Genomic DNA, 19,908 nt, shown 5'->3' on the forward strand with positions numbered 1-19,908 from the left:
GTTGAGCTACAGGAAGCTGCTGTCCCTTTGGATATCTTAGGATATGCTAGGCATACTATCAGGTGGAGAAATCTGGATCTGGATATGATCTTGCCATTGGTATATCACGTAATTGTCCCTCTCTTGGATGACCTTGCTATCATGGGCCCAATTGAGGATGCAACATTAATCACACTCCATGAGAGTCTGGTGGGGAAACTGAGGCCCTTCTTGTCTAAGCCATATGTGGTATGATAAAGAGTACAGACAGGCTAAGGGAAGGTTGATCAGTGAAGTTCTGCCAAATATTCTTGGGCTGAGGGTGGCTGTGAATGAATAGCGTGGGCTTTTAAAGAACAAAAAGAGGGCTTGGTGTGAGGACATTTGGAGTGCCCTCATGATTGCAATTAATAAAGGTGATTCTAGGGGTATTTGGAGCTTGCTGGGGGCAAGGCATAAAACAGGATCGAATATATTACGTGTCTGTATTAATGAACAAACTTGGGTAGAGTACTATAGTGGACTCTATAGAGAGGATAGGGCTCAGTATAGCAGTATCCCCTTGGTTGGGGACCAGGGTCCGAGTGGATGGGCTACCAAATCTCCCCCATTGGTTTTGTCTTGTGAAGAGGTTGGTAGAGCTCTATTTTGCCAAAAGTTGGGGAAAGCCCAAGGTCCAGATCGTGTCTCAATTGATTTTTATGTCAATGAACCAGTTATCTGGATTCCGTGTTTAACCAAGTTATTTAATGCAGTTCTTAGGCACAACGTGGTACTTGCTTCCTGGGCTCGTGCAGATCTAGACCCTATTCAAAAGAAAGGCCCCAGAGACCAGCCTACCAACTATGGACAAATTGCATTATTGGATGCTGGGCGCAAAACATATGCTAGGCCTATGCTATTTCACCTGGAATCTTGGGTAAGGGATAATCATATTATTAATCACTGCCAAGCAGGTTTTTGTGAGGGTCTAAGTACAGTGGACCACAGCTTATGGTTCTGGTTGGTTTGTAATAAATTTGCAGTCCTCAGGAAAATTAGTGTTTATGCGGTCTACGTAGAGCTGTGTACAGCCTTCAATACAGTACCCAGGCATCGCCTGTGGGAGGTGCTACAGGGGCTCAACATTCTGGTTGCTCTTCTTACTGCCATTCAAACTTTATAAGCAGGAAACTCAGCAGTGGTCCGGTGGGCTACCGATGGCAGCACCTCTAAAAGTATGAACATTGAAAAGTGGGTATGCCAGCAGTGCGTATTGGCCCCCAAATTGTTCTGCATTTCTATAAAGCGAGTTATCAAAGAGTTGCTGGCCTCACAGACTGATTCCGCCATGTTATCTTTTTGCGGACAATGCAGTTCTATTATCTTTAACCCCTACCAGCAACCTCAGACAATTGGGTTTTTCGAGATTTCTGTAAGAAAATTGGTCTGGCACTTAATGTAGCTAAAACAAAGTCTATGATATTTAATACTAAAATCAGGAGCAAACCCAGAGGACTGAAGCTGGTATTGGAGGAAGGGGTAATCGAGCAAGTAGACCTTTATAATTACCTGGGGATTAGGTCATGGCATCCTTTGGTTGGGGGATGTAGTTGGACAAAGAGAGGCTAGGTACAGTGTGACCTCCCAAGGTTCACTGCTGAGCACGGCAAAGGGGCGTTGCGTGTCTCCCTAGAGGCATACAATGCCCAGGTGAGGCAGGCTGCAATTTATGGGGCAGAACTGTGGGGGCAGATGAAAGTTACTTCCTTGTCGACTGTAGAAAATAAGTATCTAAAGAGTATTTTGGGACTTCCCTCCTAAACGCCTAACTTACCATTGTTATTAGAAACAGGCATGCAGGGTATTGAGTCAGTCTGTCAGTTTTGTGCAGTGTTCTATTGGGCTCAGTTGTGGTCGAATGAGAGCCCGGGTAAATACAGAGAAGCGCTGATGGACGTATTCTGACAGACAGGGGGTGCATCTTTAGAGTGGGCTGTAAGTGTACGAATATGATTGAATGATTTGGAACTTGGAGAGTACTGGGTCTATCCAAGTGTTATTTCCAATCAATCGAAAGCTGCGATTAAAGCTGCTGTTTTGGATGAGGTCCAGCGCGATATTTCTGGTTCTCTGGCTTTTGCATGTTATATCAGCATTAAAGTGAAAGAGGGTTATGAAAATGATCTTGATTATGTTCACCCAAAATATGAAAGTTCATCATCAAGTTGCGTTTGGGATCCTGCCTACAGCGACTCTAAGATACAAATGTCACAATATAGCATCTCCTGTGTGTCTGCTGTGTAATAATGGAGATGTGGACATGATACTTTTTTATGTTGTTGCCTGTTGCCCTGCCGTTGAGGAAATGATTTTTAAAACCACTGTTTCTGGCTCGTGGCTGCAAGATGATAAGTGAGGCTATGGCCAGGAGTCTGGTGCAGCTGTATTTCTGGATTTTCTACTTAAGATAGGGTGATCTGCATTCTCACTTATTTCGATGGATGTTGTAAAGCATTTGGAAGTTGATGTGTATGTCCTGTACGAGTCAATGAAGGGATAGCAATGCCACAGTAATGTGATTGCATGGCTTCAGACCAAGGATTAGCCTGGCAGGCCTATTCTGAATGATCTTAGTTGGCGAACACGGCATTTTCGGAGGCCCAAGTAAGACTATGACAGTCATCCAATGACTGGAATCGGAGACAAACATGCCACTGGTCTTTTTCACTTGTGTGTCACCTGTTACAGAGATGGTAAATGTGTTTAACAAGGTGCAATTGGACGTGAGATTCTTTTGTAACCTCTTTAGCCTATGGTGCAAAGAAGAGGAGCCCATCAGAAAACAAGATCCGCACAGAGATTTGCAGCAGAAGAGGAGAGGGGAGGAAAGGAACCATTTTTAACCGACCATGAGAAAGGGAAAGAGGCAAAAGCTGAAAGGCCAAAGTAGATGATCTGAGAAAATGGCTACATAGTGCCTTTTAAGGGTGTCACTGTGTCAATGTGATGACAATTCCGAGCACAATGGCAGAATCAATGCACGTGGGTAAGAAAGGAATTGATTCACCTATACTTTCAAAGGTAGCACAGGGTTTTACATAGGCCAGGCCCATGATCACAGCTATACTTTTGACAGAGCCCTTTTGGAATAACTCTTATTTGATATGATATGATATGATATGATAAGTAATTTCTAACGCACCTGTAAACAAGTGTTTCTAGGCACAAAGGTGAAGACAAAGAGCTCCAAGGAATATGAAATCTCATATTTGTGATATTGTAGTTCCCAAAAAGTAACACTTGCCAAACTTGGCTCTGACGAAACTTGCACGTGCCTCCTTCATGCAAGTGTGCGGCCATTGCAGCCTGAACAGGAAGTGGATGCCAGTAGAGGGGCAGCGTGTGACAGAGAGGGGAAGATGCAGTCTGTCAAAGCAGGGATGATGTGATGAGGAAGACGCTTGGGGGTCCACACGTTGAGGGTCTTCTCTATACTTCTGGGGACAGGGTAATGAGCAAGGCAAGGGCAGGCAGTGGGTTGAGGCGGGAGATCAGGGTCTCCCCCACACTGAGTACCAGTGAAGCTAAATATGGGCTGAAGGGTTATGGCCAATTGTACAGAAACAAGTGAACCTTGGCAAACATGGGGGGCATATGATGACTCAGGTTTTCCCATGATTGTACTCAATTTTGTATCCATTTTTACATTATTTCTTTTGTAGTCAGTTTTCACTCTTCAGAAATCAGACATAATTTTTCAACTTTGGAGCAACTTTTCCTCAATCTAACACAGCATAGTTCATAGCTGTGACACTAATCAGTCTTATATAAGGGTGAAAATTGCCCTTAATGAATTAATCGTTGGACTTCATGGCAAGACGGATTTACCTGAAACTGTATTGGGGATAAAGTGTATCCCAAAGTCCTCTCTCACAGAGGTGAAGGCAAAGAGCTCCTAGGAATAGGAACGCTCTTCTCACAAGCCATCACAAAGGCACATTTGCAGTGACACTGCTCTGTACAAAGGGTCTCTCTGCTGCCTGTGGACTGGAACCAGGATCCTGTGCATTGAATATGAAGGACTGCACCAGATGCCTTCTTGGATTGCAAGTGCAGAACAAAGGATGAACATTGTCCGTGGAGTCCCTGTACTAGGCATCCCATCCCAAGATCTGTGGTGCTACTTTTGGTGCTCTCGGTGCTTTTAACTGCTCATCTGCTCTTGGAGGTGTCTGGACACCAGCTGGACTCATTAAAGCACTATTGGCCCTCAATGCGAGTGTGGTGGTATCTGGTCAGTAAATCTGCCCAGATACCACCAAGCGGTATTACTGTTACCTCCACTTGGTCCGGCGGTATTACCGCTGGATTACAAGTGGCAGTGGTGGAATAAGTCTCCATTTTCTAGAGTCCATAGGACTCAATGGGGTATTTCAGTGGAATTACCGCTCATACCTCATAGCTGGAGGTGTATCCTGTGGGATGTTTTCATCCATGCATCCGAGCCCTACCTCAAAACTGTGCAGTACTGACATGGAAAACATCATGATGGCCAGAGCTTCCCAGAAAATGCACAGGGAAGTGCATGAAGAATAGGCTGCCACTCATTTTTGCCGATGTTATGGGCACAGAAGGGCACTGCCTAAAACCACCATTGGACTACCCACACAGTAGTCTGAAACCATTGGGAATGGCAATGCTGATTGCCAAAAGCAACCTAGAATTGTGGGGAATTCATTTTCTTAAATCCCAAAAATGGGTGCATTACCAGTACTCACCACTATCAGAAAGCCGGCATTTTAAAACAACACCAGATTTTTTTTTTGTGTAAAACTGAATAAATGAACCCAAAGCAGGCCAAAGAAAGACTTACTGAGAGGTGGATCTAATGTAAAGTTATATTCTGAAGTGACTTGAAGGTTTATAACAAGACTGGCTGAGCTGTGGATTTCAGCAGTTTAAGTAAATTTGGACTGAAAGACACTAAAAATCTAAATGTTTAAAAGAAATGAGTGACCTACTTTTGAGTGTCACATAGGTTGCAATTGTTTACATGTCATAGTTTTAAACTTAGAATCAGCATTCTAGCTGCATATGTAAAATGGTTAGTTTTATTTGAATGCACAAAAATGGGTAACTAAAAGTGACATTAGCTGGGGGCTGGCTTAAGGAACTGAATTCTGCCTACCAGCTACCCCCGACAGGAGTTGAGACTTGCACAACAGCTGTGTTCCCAGGCCTACCTGCCTTTTGCTGCTCCCACCAAAAGGGATATGACACTTCTCTGATTGAATTACCAAGGGACTGCTAGAGACTAAACATAGGACCCAGGCAGAGGGTTTATTGAAGTGGCCATAAATGGCTTCCTCTTGACAATGGGCCTTCCAGGGCCCAGGCAGATGGTTTATTGCAGGAGTCGTAAATGTGGCTTCCTCCTGGAAGGAAAGGGGAGGAGCACTGCATGTGAGAGCAAGCTGGCTTGGCAGAAACTGGGAGGGGGAGAAACTGGAGACAGAGGCTGAGCTTGAAGAAAGTGGAAAGACTGGTTTCTGTACCATGTGACCTGAAAAGACAGACCCCTGTAGCCAGAATATGGTTTTAGAAAAAGATGAATAACTCATAGTACGGACTTGTCATAATTATTTAAATGATACCATAATTCTTGTGATTTTTCTGCCCACATTTTAAGAGGTTTTTAGAACCGGTGGCATGATCTGGGGGCAAACTAGCAGTTAAGAGGGTATTACTTAAAATGTCTGCATGTGAAAAGTCTGATACTTCATCAATTAATGCCTGCATGCCTTGCACACATTTGGGTAAATTTGAGTAAGAATCTGATATTGGTAACTTGACCAAAAAGTGAAAGATGTTGCCATTTCTCAATACAAGCTCCCAGGAACAGCAGATTTGGACAGGGTATACCTCCTGTGATATGTGATGGGTGCATATAATTTTAAACAAATGTGTAGCTGTGCAAATATGTCTTTTGATCAAATATAGATTGTGTGTAAAGTTGACAGGGGTGGGTTCTCTGTATCATAAACAGACCTCATCATGATGACACTTCATTTCATTCCCCCAATCAAGGGGAAGAGAAGGAAGTGGCCAATGACAAGTGGAGAGGGGTAGGGCCTAGGAAGCTAGCCTCTCCACCCATTTTCAAAACACATAAAGGCAGACAGTCAGGACAGATAGGGACATTCAATTCCATCTGCTGCGGGACGCTCTGCCTGGAAAATCCATACTTTACCTCCAGCAACCTCCAGAGAGCCAACATAGAGACTTCAATCTATCCACCTTCAGAGACCAAGACTTTACTTCAGAATTTGTAGCAGAGAGGTCAACTACAAGCTAAATCCCTCTTTAGCAGGCCTCAAATCATTGCCGTTATCACAGCCAGGCGAGCTGTTTGAATTCTTTGCAAGAACTCTTGCCATTTGCCAGAGAGCAGTGTTGTATCCAGAGAGAGACCAGCTGAACCGGAGACTGCTGTATCCGGACCCACAGACCTGATCAGAACCAGAGACCCAGACCAGACCAGCAGAGTAGAGCTGACCCCGACGCTGTGCGCAGAGACCGTCCGTGGCGAGTGAAGAAAACCTGACCAGATCCGTGGCAAGGCCCATTTATTTCAAAAATATATTGTGAGTACCTAGCAGAACTGTGCAGAACCAATCTCTTAGTTAAAATAATATAATTCAATCTATTTTTATCTAAGTAGAACTGCCTCCTAACTGTCACCTGTCATTTGCAAAGCTGTAACCTGTCGCTTTGAACTTTTAACATTTCAAATCTGAAAAACTACCTTCATTTAATCGTTCATAACTCCGTAACCGTTTGTCTTAGAGACTTGCAGTAACTTTCCTCTGAAAGCTGGGAATCTTGGCTTTTCAACGAACATACTTTCGCCGCAATCGCGAATTTTGCCGCGATTTGCAAATTTCTCCATGTGGGAAAATAGCAGTTTCCTTGCTTTCCTTGCTAAAAATTCGTTTGCCTCTTAAGAACCATCCCTGAATCATTGCTAGAGTGAGCCTGGACTAATATTAACTAGATACCACTCACCCTGAACCTCTAGAGGGAATTCAAAGCATTTTAGCATATTTTTCACTTCATTGCCAGCACATATAAAAGCATCTTGGGCCTGTGTTTCAAACTTCTGTAGTCTAAGCTTGCTGGGGTGAACTGAATTACATTTGATTGCATTTCTGAGAACTGTGTGCTTTCCTTCCATTTCCTTGCATTGCATAAAGGGGGGAGAGGATTGCTAGAGAAAAGTGATTACATTGTTTTGTTGAAATCATATTGAGTATTTTCTGTATTGCATTTTTCATTCAACATTACATCCATCTGAACTTATATAAAGTATTCTCTTCCACCTTATTCTTCTGTTCCTATTCACAAGTGTGCTAGTGCCAGACTATCCATTATTGATTACTGTCCAGATTAAGTGTCATATTCAATTATTAATGTATTATAAAGTGTGATATATATATCTATTGTTTAAATTATCAAATAAACCTTTTAACTTGCAAAACAGAACTACTTCTTGGCTCAGTGGGGTCAGGGGGATTCCAAGAGAGGGGTGTTATATAGGAGTAGTCATCCAGAACGCATGAACTGGACATAAAGATATATCAATAAGGGTTTTCATTCAGTATTCTAGACTAGGCGTTGACTTAGCTGTATGTTGAATTGAATCCTCTTACAAATTGGGGGCTCGAGCGGGACGTTTGGGTTAGATCTACCATTTGTGCAGATTAATACAGCGTGCCAGCTGACCAGATACACATATCCGGTCGGATCACCACGCTGTGTTACGCTGTAAAGCACTCCTCAAAGGAACGCTCTAAGGAAAAGGTCTGTTTTGCAAAAATAAAATACAAACTTCTGTAAGTCAGGAAGGAACTCAAATCTCTAGAATGACGACCTTAGTAGACATGAAAATAGCCAGAGAGCACTTCTTACATAAGTTATTTGTGAGAGGTGAGTGGACTCATCAGGACCAGACGGTCTGGTTGCAAGCAATCGCACCCCAGATCACGGAAACAGGGTCAGATACATGGAGAGACCAGGGTCCCTTACATGTGGCCCTGAGTGAACTATATATGTCCTCTAAGGCCAAGGATGAGCACAACAAGATTGCCAGGGTAGCGGCATATTTATATTTACATATGGGAGCCATGCAGGACAAATGTGCTGAAGGCCAAGATCTGGCGAGTAGGCAACTGCTGGCATTACAGAAGGCCCAATCTGATCTGAACTCTTCTGAGCAGAGGCTGCAGAGGAGCCAGGAGTCAGAAAATGATAGTAGGCAGTATATCATAAAATAAAAGAGGACATGGATATACTGCAACAGGAAAAGGCTGACCAGGATACTAGATTTCTGGCCCTGCAGAAGGAGCACCAAGACAGTTTGGATTCCTTACTGCAGAGCCAGAAAAAGCTGGAGCAACAATTAGACTTTAACAGGGCATGCACGGAGCAGGTAGCCACCCTGCAAAGTCATCTAGATAGAGTGAAGGCAGAGAGCAACAAGCTGATTTTGAAAGACATGGATACCCAGGCAGAGTTTGATGAAGAACGCCAGAAAGCTGGTGCCTTTCAAAGGCAGAGGGACGACCTGACGGCACAAATGCAGGCTCTTAGCCAGGAAAGAGACGCCTTAGGCCAGGAAGTCTGCCATTTAAAAAGAAAAACAGAAGAAAATCACTTGGCCCTCCAGGGGCTGGGTGACCTCCAAAAAGAACGCCAGAACTTGTTAGAACACACCAGGAAGGTGGAGGATGCTCTGGCAAGAAAGGAGCAGGCGAATAGGGACACAGCTCAGGAGGTAACCCTCCTGCAGCAAAGACTGGCCCAGTGTTCCAGGACCAATCAGGAGGCACAGAGAGAGAATGAGGCTCTCTGCCAGCACAATGATAGACTTCAACAACAGGTAACGATGCAGGAGAGACTGATAGAGTCTAGTAAGGCCTTAACTGAGGAACTGAAGGCGCAGGCTCTTGCATTGCAACAGGGAGCAGGGGCGGATAGAGATGAGGTCCGCTGGGAAAGAGAAACTCCGGAGCATAACCCCAGGAGCCCTAGTACCAGAGGCCTTTATCTCTCTCAGTCCCTGGACTCTGCCGCCCCCATGTCCCCTGGCGCACATGAGCACAGGGCCACAGGGATGGCAGATTACTATCCAGCCAGAAGCATGGGGCTCATAGGCCAGTACCACCCAGGAATGGAGGGGCGGGCATCCGGGTATGGGCACCCAAGCACAGTGCAATTTGATGGGGAACCCCAGGAGAGTAGGCCCATTAAGGGCATCCTGAAAACCTCTGCCCAGTTAGGTCAGTGGGGGGGGGGTACCCATCAAATCCTGGCAGCAAGGAGGGATCTGAAGACTCCTCTGAGCGGTACAGGACACAGGAGACCAGGTCCCCACATTCTGCCAGCCATTCCCAGGCTCGCAGAATCTGGGAAAACCTGGAAAAACAGAAGGGAACCTCTGGGAGCAGTGCCTCTGAGTCAGAAGATGAATGGACCAGGGTTACCCGGACCAAAAGGGCCAATAAGACAAAAAGGGCCTTGCTTAAGGACCCCTTAAAGCAGATTAAGGCAATCAGGAGCGTCATCACGCCTTATCATAAGAACGCCAAGTATTCTGTTTGGGAGCACTTAGAGTTGTTTGAGCAAATGATGGAGACTTTCTATTTGAAGGACAGCCAAAGCTGTATTCAATATGTAAAGTGGACCTTCTCCCCGGAATACTCCAGTTTCTTTGCGGGGCTGGAGGACCAAAATCATTTAAGATGGTCCACCTATAAGGCGGCCATCTTGAAACATTTTTCTACTCATAGAAATCCTCAAGAGGCTCGCAAGGCAGCCTACAATTTACAATGTGGGGATGATCAGGCCCCACAAGAATTTGCACAGGAGTTAAAGCGTGCTTTTGCACAGACCACAAGAAGGGTGCGCACGGATAGCAGAGAATTTATTAATACGTTTTTCCATGCCTTGCCCAAATACATAATGACCCAGCTCGTGAGGGATTTTCACGAGAAAAGATCTTTAGACTGGGTCATTGAACAGGCGACCCGGATCTATGAGGTGCAGAAGCCAATAGAAAATAAAAATAATGCGCCCAAAAACCCCAAAGCCAACAACACCCCTGCTGCTGCCAAGGTGGCAGAGGTAAAGGTCACCCCCGTTTTAGAGTTGGAGATGGGGGGGCCTAAAAACCTACCTGCACCTAATAATGCTAGGCCCAGAAGGTCCTCGGGCCAGTCACAGACAGGGAGCCAGGGAGGCAGCCCCACAAATGGGGTCCCTCGCTCTCCTGATTATGTAAGCCCCCGTTACAAGGGAAACAGACCCATCCTGGGTTATGTGTGGACTCCTCCAGCCCAAGGGGGGGGATCCAGCCAAGCACCTAACCCAGAGAACTTCCCTCCTGACTTCTCACAGGAGGGCAGAAACTCACCAAACCCTGGGCAGAACTTCTTCCCCAGGTATCCACCCAACTTCCAGCCCCAAAATCCTCCACCCTTCTTTCCCCAATTCCCTGAGCCCAGACAACCGAATCCGGGAGAGGGGAGGCCAAGGGTGGAGGGGTATCCAAATCTTCCCAACCAGGGGTACTACCAAAGAAGGGATAGCTACCCTTCCCGGGATCAGCCCAGGGGAGAAAACAGGGCCCCGTATCAGCCTGAGCGGGTTTCCCAGTTAGAGCACCAGGTTCAAAACATGGCGCGGGATCTGGGTCACATACTGAGGGCTCAGCAGAACCCTCAGATCGGCATGCCTGCGCAGAACGCACCCAACTCTGGACCTGGTGCTCCAGAACAATGACGGGGCAGCACCCCGATAACTCACCGGTTCCCAGGGAGGAGGCACAAGGGGAAGGGGGGTGTAAAGCCTTGGAGGAAGCTTCCTTCCTCACTTGTAAACAGCCCCTGGAAACCCAGGAACCGGAAACAAAATCTCCTGCCCCTGAAAGTCGGCCTCCTAAGGAGCAGAGGGGAGGTAGGAGAAACAAAAGACCCAAACAGACACAGTTTGAGGAGGAGGTACCGATCTTCCAATTTGAGGGAGAGGGATCCTCAGAGGATCCTGGGAAAAGGATCTTCTCCTTCAGAGAGGGGGGAACTCCTCCCAAAGAAAAATGGGTCCCTAGGGATGCAAATCCAGACTGGGGAGATGTGGAGACTGAGCTACCGCCGCCCACCATCTCATCCCAGAACCAACCGCAAGAAAATCCCCTGGTTCAAACCCATCCTGATGACTGCCTCCAAAAAGGGCGGGGCGTCCCAGAACCGGAACCAGGGGAACCCACAATGGCTCTGATCTCCAGTTGCCAACTATTTCTTTCAGATTCCCAAGGCTCTCCACAGAATTCTGCCCAAATCTCTTCGCTAGCGATGTCCAAAACCAGAAAGTTAGCCCACCAGTTGTCCGAAAATTTGCATTATCTGTGCCCCCTTGAGGAGAAGGAGGGAAGATACTATGCCCCGGTACAAGTACAGGGGCAGGGTACAATTTTGGCACTGGTGGACACTGGATCTCAAGCTACCCTTCTGTCCAGAAGGGCCTTTGACGAACTGAATGCAGGAAGGGGAGAGAATTACCAAATTCCTCTCACCTCTCTTCCTGGACAACTGCAGAACTTTGACGGGAAGGAAATTCCCGTCGAGGGGACGGCAGATTTGGACATTAAAATTGGTCGACACAAGTTGAAACACCCGGTCATAGTTGTGACTCCAGAGGGCACCCCTTGTTTACTGGGGAATGACCTCCCGAGGAGGTTGTCACCCTTAATAGATTGCGTAAACAAGGTCCTCTGGACCCAGACTAGCCGACCAATAAAATTAAAACAGAGTGTCAACCATGTTAGTTTAAACGGCACCTGCCACATGGTTGAACAAAAATCTGACCAAGTAGAATTTCACTTCCAGAACAACCAAATTCCAGACGTGACAGTAATAGCAGTAGGACAACAGACTGGTGATGGGGGGTCCTCTCTATTTCTGAAAATCAACCTTCCTTCCAGTTTAAGGTGGTATTCCACACTGGAAGGAAACACCCTGAAATTCTTTACTAATCCACAATCAGAAAATCCCACTCCTATAGTCCAGAAAGATGTGAAATCAGCTCAGTGCCTGGCTGATATTCAGCAAATTGGAGAGCAGTTGTTCATCCCTGTTCAGTTAAATGATGGGAAGGACTCTGTTCTCGCTCGAGTGTGTGTGAACAACGGTAAGAGCTTCATCAGCGAAGCCATGTTCCGCCAACTCCCAAAAGATCCAGCCATTCCCACATTCAAACTGATAGACAAATGGGAAATGGACCTGGAAGCGCCTAATTCCAAACATCTCCTGCCAAGCAGGTGTATGCTCAAAATCTCCATTAGCAACAAGAGCATAGTCCATAATTGTTGGGTCGTGCGAGACGTCACTGCCGCCTTTTACTTAGGCAGTGACATTCTCAATCGCTTTGCCATTAGTTTGGACCTAATAAACTTCAAAGCTTGGTCCCGATTAGCGGATAATCCCATGGGTTTTGATGATCCAGAAAAAGCATTTAGGTCAGCTCAATTGCTACCTTATGCAGTTGAAATTCAGATCAAAGAGGAAGTCACCATCCCAGAAAGGACCCGCCAATTCTCCCTGGAAGTGAAAGTTAAAAGAGGACAATATTTGCAAAACCCTGATGCTTACATACATCTAAACGCTTCTCTCCAACAGCAAGGGTTGGGGGTAAACCCAACTCCATTAGTCAACATAGAACATGACACCATTCTAATAGAGGTGGATAACAGCGACTTGAAGAGTATTACTCTAGCCGCAGGCACCATTATTGGAATGGCGGTTGATGACCGACATTTTTCCATCGATTTAGGTAATGAACTGTTAGGGCCAATCCCCAAGGACTGCTTTGACAGTGACAGTGATGACAATACAACACCAGACAGGATTTTTACCCGGCATGGGGGGAACTTCCTGGTGTACACTTCTTGCCCTTATGGTAAGGAAGATGTGACTTGTGACTTCAGGAGGGATGAGGTGATTTTCCATGTCCATGAGGGCTGCCTTTCCCCCCTGAAGCCTCCAGTCCAAATCAGCACTCTGACCAGGGACTTCTCCACCCAGCTGGAGGAGGCCGCTGAAATAGCCAAACCAGAAGTCTTTCCAGGCTTCAGGCAGATGGTGGAAGAGAGAGTCAACCTAGCTGATGCCTGTGTGACTCTGGAACAAAAGCAAAAGTTGAAACAAATTTTCTTGGATTTCCAAGATCTCTTTGCGGTAGACTCATATGACTGTGGCCGCACCGACATCCACACAACAACAATCCCCACGGACCCTGGCATGACTCCAGTGTTTGTGAAGCAATATCGCTTGCCTCTCGCATCAATGGAGTACCTTACTGAAATAATTAAGAACCTTGAGTCCCGGGGAATAATCCGTCCAGTCCACAGCACCTTCAATAATCCGGTGCTGCGAATATTGAAGCCAAACGGCCAGTGGAGTCTCCGCTGACCTTAGGGAGCTCAACAAACGGGTCCATACTTCCCAATGGCCTCTGCCCTACATTGACCAACGGCTGGCCCAGATCCAGGGTTCACAGGTATTCACTGCAATAGACCTGACCAATGGATACTGGACCGTGCCGGTCAGTAGGGAGGACCAATACAAGTTGGCTTTTACCTTTGGGGGCCAGCAGTATACATGGACCCGGACTCCCTTCGGATACCTTAACTCCGGTAATGAGTTCAATATTTTCCTACATAAGGCCATGCCCGACCTGGGTGCGAGGGGTAACCTGGCTTATGTAGATGATGTCCTCATCAAAAGTTCATCTGTGGAGGAACACATAGCGGAGATCCGTTATGTTCTGACGCAGTTGAGGGCCGCCGGAGCAAAACTTTCCTTTCAGAAAGCACAGTGGTGTAGAACCCGTATTAATTTCTTGGGGCATGAGATTACTCTTCAGGGTCTCTGTCCCCAGGAAAAGAAAGTGGAAGCACTTCAAAAACTGAAAGACCCCACAACTCTGCGGGAACTAAGGAGCCTCCTTGGACTGACTAATTACAGCAGAAAGTTCATTGAGGGCTACGCAGAGATCACCAGACCCCTGATTCATCTCTTGAAGGGGGGGTCAAGTGGGAATGGGGTCCAGAACAAGCCGAGGCAGTAAGACAACTCAAAAGAAGCCTCTCACAAGCGCCCTGCCTAGCTTGCCCTGTCAGAAACAAGGAGTTCTTCCTGGAGACGGGGTTCTCTAATACGTGCTTGACGGCAGTATTATACCAAAAGCATGACAAGGTCAATAAAGTAATCTCCTATGCGAGCAAAACTTTATCCTCTGTGGAGGAAAAATTCAACGATTGTGAGAAGGCACTCCTGGCAACGGTGTGGGCATTGAAGAATTACCGCCCGTTTATCCAGGGGGAACACATCATAGTGGAGACTCCGCACCAGCCTCTGCAATATCTCCAAAGTGACAGAATCCGGGCCGGAAATGTGAGTAATTCCCGAATTACTTCCTGGATTCTGTCAATGCAAGGCTTTCCTGTGGAGGTCCGATATGGCCAAAACAAGAAGAGTCCCCTCGCGCAAGGTCTGGCTGACTTGCATGATTGTGCCAGAGAAAACTGTCTCGAGGACGAAAGTCTAAAGATAAAGGACAACACGGAGGCATACCTTAATTCCCCACACAAAGTTTTTGAAGAGGACAAGTGTGAGGGAATGCCCACTGTCTATGTGGATGGATGCTCTTACCAAGTTGACAACGACGGGGAGAAAGAACTGGTGGCTGGCGTAGGGAATGCATGGGTGAAGGAGTTCCCAGAACCCTCCGCTGGATACAAAATTGGTCCCCGAAGTAGTCAGGTGGCAGAATTGATGGCTATGCATCAAGCCATCCTCACTGCTGTCCAACATCAACTCCACGAACTGGTCATAATCACAGATTCGGATTATGTACGGAACGGGTTCGTGGAGCACCTGGTTAATTGGAAAACCAGAGGCATGTTATGTGCTAATAACAAACCCTTGAAACATGGGAAGTTGATCCAAAACATTGATGATCTGGTCACCTCGAATGAGATGACCATCTATTGGAAAAAGATCAAGGGTCATTCCAAAGTAGAGGGACCAGACAAAACTGGAAATGACTTAGCTGATCAGCTGGCCAAAACCAGGGCCATCCAAGGGGATCTAATTGAGATTGAGTCCCTGTTGGGGGAAATCCAGGTCACTGCTATCACTAGGTCCCAGACAAATGCTCACAATGATCTTTCAACTGCCCAATGGAGTAAGGAGACCCCTGATGCTGATTTAATTACAGCTCAGAAAGGGGATCCAATAATTGGTAAATTTTACCAGCACATTGAGGACCCTGAGAACTTTCCCCTGACGGATACCGAATACATTGGGAAAGAGGACCTAAGAGTGTTGATGAAATGTCCAAAAATGTTCCGAATCCAAGACGGTTTGCTGGTAAGGAAATCCAAAGCTGGCCACAATCAGTGGGTGGTTCCTACCTCATTCCGAAGCCTGATGTTAAGTCACGCCCATGATGCGGCCACCGCCGGTCATAGGGGGTTTCATACAACATTGGAAATCTTAAGAGAGGTTGCATACTGGCCACACATGGGCCAGGACCTCAACCAATATTTGAAGGGTTGTCTTGTGTGTGCGCAATTTCAGCCGACGTCCCTCACACACCGCGCGCCTCTCCAAAAGAGGGGGATGACACTGCCATGGTCAGATTTACAAATCGACTTTGTAGGCCCCGTGATTTGCTCTGCTAGGGGGAATAAGTACATGTTGACTGTGACATGCTTGTTTACCAAGTGGGTGGAATGTCTCCCAGCCCCAAATTGCAAGGCAGAAACTGCAGCTGCCCTGATGATTAACCACATCTTTTCCCGTTTCGGTCTACCTCAAAGGATTCAGTCAGACAGGGGTAGCCACTTCACCAGTGAAGTAATGACAAAGATGTGGGAGATACTGGGGGTCAAAAGGAAGTTGCATATTGCTTACCGGCCAGCTTCTTCTGGGGCAGTAGAGAGATATAACTGAACCATTGTGAGCATATTAAAGAAGTTTGTGGCAGATTCTGGGCCAAGTTGGGATATCCGATTACCTCTGGTCCTAATGGCCATCAGATCTACCCCGTCATCTGCAACCAAAATGTCACCATTTGAGTTGATGACTGGGCGCAAGATGGTGCTTCCTCAGCATTTGCTCTACAGGACCCAAGAGCAGACACTGATAAATGCCTCCACAACTCATCAGTATGTGGAGAATTTAAGGAAACACCTTCAACATGCTTTTGCTTATGCTCAGCGGAATCTAGAAAGATCAGCTGATAGCATGAAGACCCACTGTGACCTGAAGACTTCCAGGAAGGAATATCAGGTGGGGGACCGGGTCTATCTATACAATTTCCAAAGGAACCAGGCCAAACAGCGAAAATTTTTGCCTACATGGAAGGGACCCTTTGAGATTATAGACAAGATCTCCCCTGTGGCCTACAAGATCCGCATCCCCAAAGGCGGTTTGGCAGAGGGGGAAGACAAGTGGGTCCACATTAAACAGTTGAAGTGTTGCCATCCCAGGCACACTCTGCAACAACTGGAGGAATCCTCTGGAATCCTAGAGGGTACTGTCTCAGATTAATTCAGTTCTAACTTAAAATATCCTACATATCGCCTATCAAATTCTGAGTTTCTCAATGTGGGTGTTTTCGTTTTTGAATGCAAAAAGAGATGTGCATGTCCATATGTTTTGACTATACATTTATATGCCACCCCACTATATCAATGGTGGGGGAAAAATGTCTATGAATAGGTATTGCCGCTCTTCCTTTGTCGTCCTAGGAGAAAGAAAACCTGGAGACGGGCCAAGGAGGACGATCCGGAGACCGGGAGCAGAGACGCAAGGGGCCCAGTGTACCGCCCAATACTCCCATCAGGACCGGCGAGGAGAACCGATCGATCCGACCGGATGGAGGAAAAGATGCTGAACTGTGCCATCTATTGGAAGAAGATGAGGAAACATCCCAGGTCTTGCGAGTCCCATCAGTGAAACAGAATGGCCATCGCAAGAGGGGGGCTTGTGGGATGTTTTCATCCATGCATCCGAGCCCTACCTCAAAACTGTGCAGTACTGACATGGAAAACATCATGATGGCCAGAGCTTCCCAGAAAATGCACAGGGAAGTGCATGAAGAATAGGCTGCCACTCATTTTTGCCGATGTTATGGGCACAGAAGGGCACTGCCTAAAACCACCATTGGACTACCCACACAGTAGTCTGAAACCATTGGGAATGGCAATGCTGATTGCCAAAAGCAACCTAGAATTGTGGGGAATTCATTTTCTTAAATCCCAAAAATGGGTGCATTACCAGTACTCACCACTATCAGAAAGCCGGCATTTTAAAACACCAGATTTTTTTTTGTGTAAAACTGAATAAATGAACCCAAAGCAGGCCAAAGAAAGACTTACTGAGAGGTGGATCCAATGTAAAGTTATATTCTGAAGTGACTTGAAGGTTTATAACAAGACTGGCTGAGCTGTGGATTTCAGCAGTTTAAGTAAATTTGGACTGAAAGACACTAAAAATCTAAATGTTTAAAAGAAATGAGTGACCTACTTTTGAGTGTCACATAGGTTGCAATTGTTTAAATGTCATAGTTTTAAACTTAGAATCAGCATTCTAGCTGCATATGTAAAATGGTTAGTTTTATTTGAATGCAGAAAACTGGGTAACTAAAAGTGACATTAGCTGGGGGCTGGCTTAAGGAACTGAATTCTGCCTACCAGCTACCCCCGACAGGAGTTAAAACTTGCACAACAGCTGTGTTCCCAGGCCTACCTGCCTTTTGCTGCTCCCACCAAAAGGGATATGACACTTCTCTGATTGAATTACCAAGGGACTGCTAGAGACTAAACATAGGACCCTGGCAGAGGGTTTATTGAAGTGGCCATAAATGGCTTCCTCTTGAACAATGGGCCTTCCAGGGCCCAGGCAGATGGTTTATTGCAGGAGTCGTAAATGTGGCTTCCTCCTGGAAGGAAAGGGGAGGAGCACTGCATGTGAGAGCAAGCTGGCTTGGCAGAAACTGGGAGGGGGAGAAACTGGAGACAGAGGCTGAGCTTGAAGAAAGTGGAAAGACTGGTTTCTGTACCATGTGACCTGAAAAGAAAGACCCCTGTAGCCAGAATATGGTTTTAGAAAAAGATGAATAACTCATAGTACGGACTTGTCATAATTATTTAAATGATACCATAATTCTTGTGATTTTTCTGCCCAGAGAGGTTTTTAGAACCGGTGGCATGATCTGGGGGCAAACTAGCAGTTAAGAGGGTATTACTTAAAATGTCTGCATGTGAAAAGTCTGATACTTCATCAATTAATGCCTGCATGCCTTGCACACATTTGGGTAAATTTGAGTAAGAATCTGATATTGGTAACTTGTTGCCATTTCTCAATGCAAGCTCCCAGGAAGAGCAGATTTGGACAGGTTATACCTCCTGTGATATGTGATGGGTGCATGTAATTTTAAACAAATGTGTACCTGTGCAAATATGTCTTTTGATCAAATATAGATTGTGTGTAAAGTTGACAGGGTTGGGTTCTCTGTATCATAAACAGACCTCATCATGATGACACTTCATTTCATTCCCCCAATCAAGGGGAAGAGGAGGAAGTGGCCAATGACAAGTGGAGAGGGGTAGGGCCTAGGAAGCTAACCTCTCCACCCATTTTCAAAACACATAAAGGCAGACAGTCAGGACAGATAGGGACATTCAATTCCATATGCTGCGGGACGCTCTGCCGGAAAATCCATACTTTACCTCCATCAACCTCCAGAGAGCCAACATAGAGACTTCAATCTATCCACCTTCAGAGACCAAGACTTTACTTCAGAATTTGTAGCAGAGAGGTCAACTACAAGCTAAATCCCTCTTTAGCAGGCCTCAAATCATTGCCGTTATCACAGCCAGGCGAGCTGTTTGAATTCTTTGCAAGAACTCTTGCCATTTGCCAGAGAGCAGTGTTGTATCCAGAGAGAGACCAGCTGAACCGGAGACTGCTGTATCCGGACCCACAGACCTGATCAGAACCAGAGACCCAGACCAGACCAGCAGAGTAGAGCTGACCCCGACGCTGTGCGCAGAGACCGTCCGTGGCGAGTGAAGAAAACCTGACCAGATCCGTGGCGAGGCCCATTTATTTCAAAAATATATTGTGAGTACCTAGCAGAACTGTGCAGAACCAATCTCTTAGTTAAAATAATATAATTCAATCTATTTTAATCTAAGTAGAACTGCCTCCTAACTGTCACCTGTCATTTGCAAAGCTGTAACCTGTCGCTTTGAACTTTTAACATTTCAAATCCGAAAAACTACCTTCATTTAATCGATCATAACTCCGTAACCGTTTGTCTTAGAGACTTGCAGTAACTTTCCTCTGAAAGCTGGGAATCTTGGCTTTTCAACGAACCTAGAACCGCATTCCTATTCCCGATACTTTCGCCGCAGTCGCGAAAAACGCACTCGCGAATTTTGCCGCGATTTGCAAATTTCTCCACGTGGGAAAATAGCAGTTTCCTTGCTTTCCTTGCTAAAAATTCGTTTGCCTCTTAAGAACCATCCCTGAATCATTGCTAGAGTGAGCCTGGACTAATATTAACTAGATACCACTCACCCTGAACCTCTAGAGGGAATTCAAAGCATTTTAGCATATTTTTCACTTCATTGCCAGCACATATAAAAGCATCTTGGGCCTGTGTTTCAAACTTCTGTAGTCTAAGCTTGCTGGGGTGAACTGAATTACATTTGATTGCATTTCTGAGAACTGTGTGCTTTGCTTCCATTTCCTTGCATTGCATAAAGGGGGGAGGGGATTGCCAGAGAAAAGTGATTACATTGTTTTGTTGAAATCATAT

The sequence above is a fragment of the Ambystoma mexicanum genome, chromosome 10 (assembly GCF_040938575.1).
Source record: "Ambystoma mexicanum isolate Mex_15411 chromosome 10, UKY_AmexF1_1, whole genome shotgun sequence".
NCBI lineage: Eukaryota > Metazoa > Chordata > Amphibia > Caudata > Ambystomatidae > Ambystoma > Ambystoma mexicanum.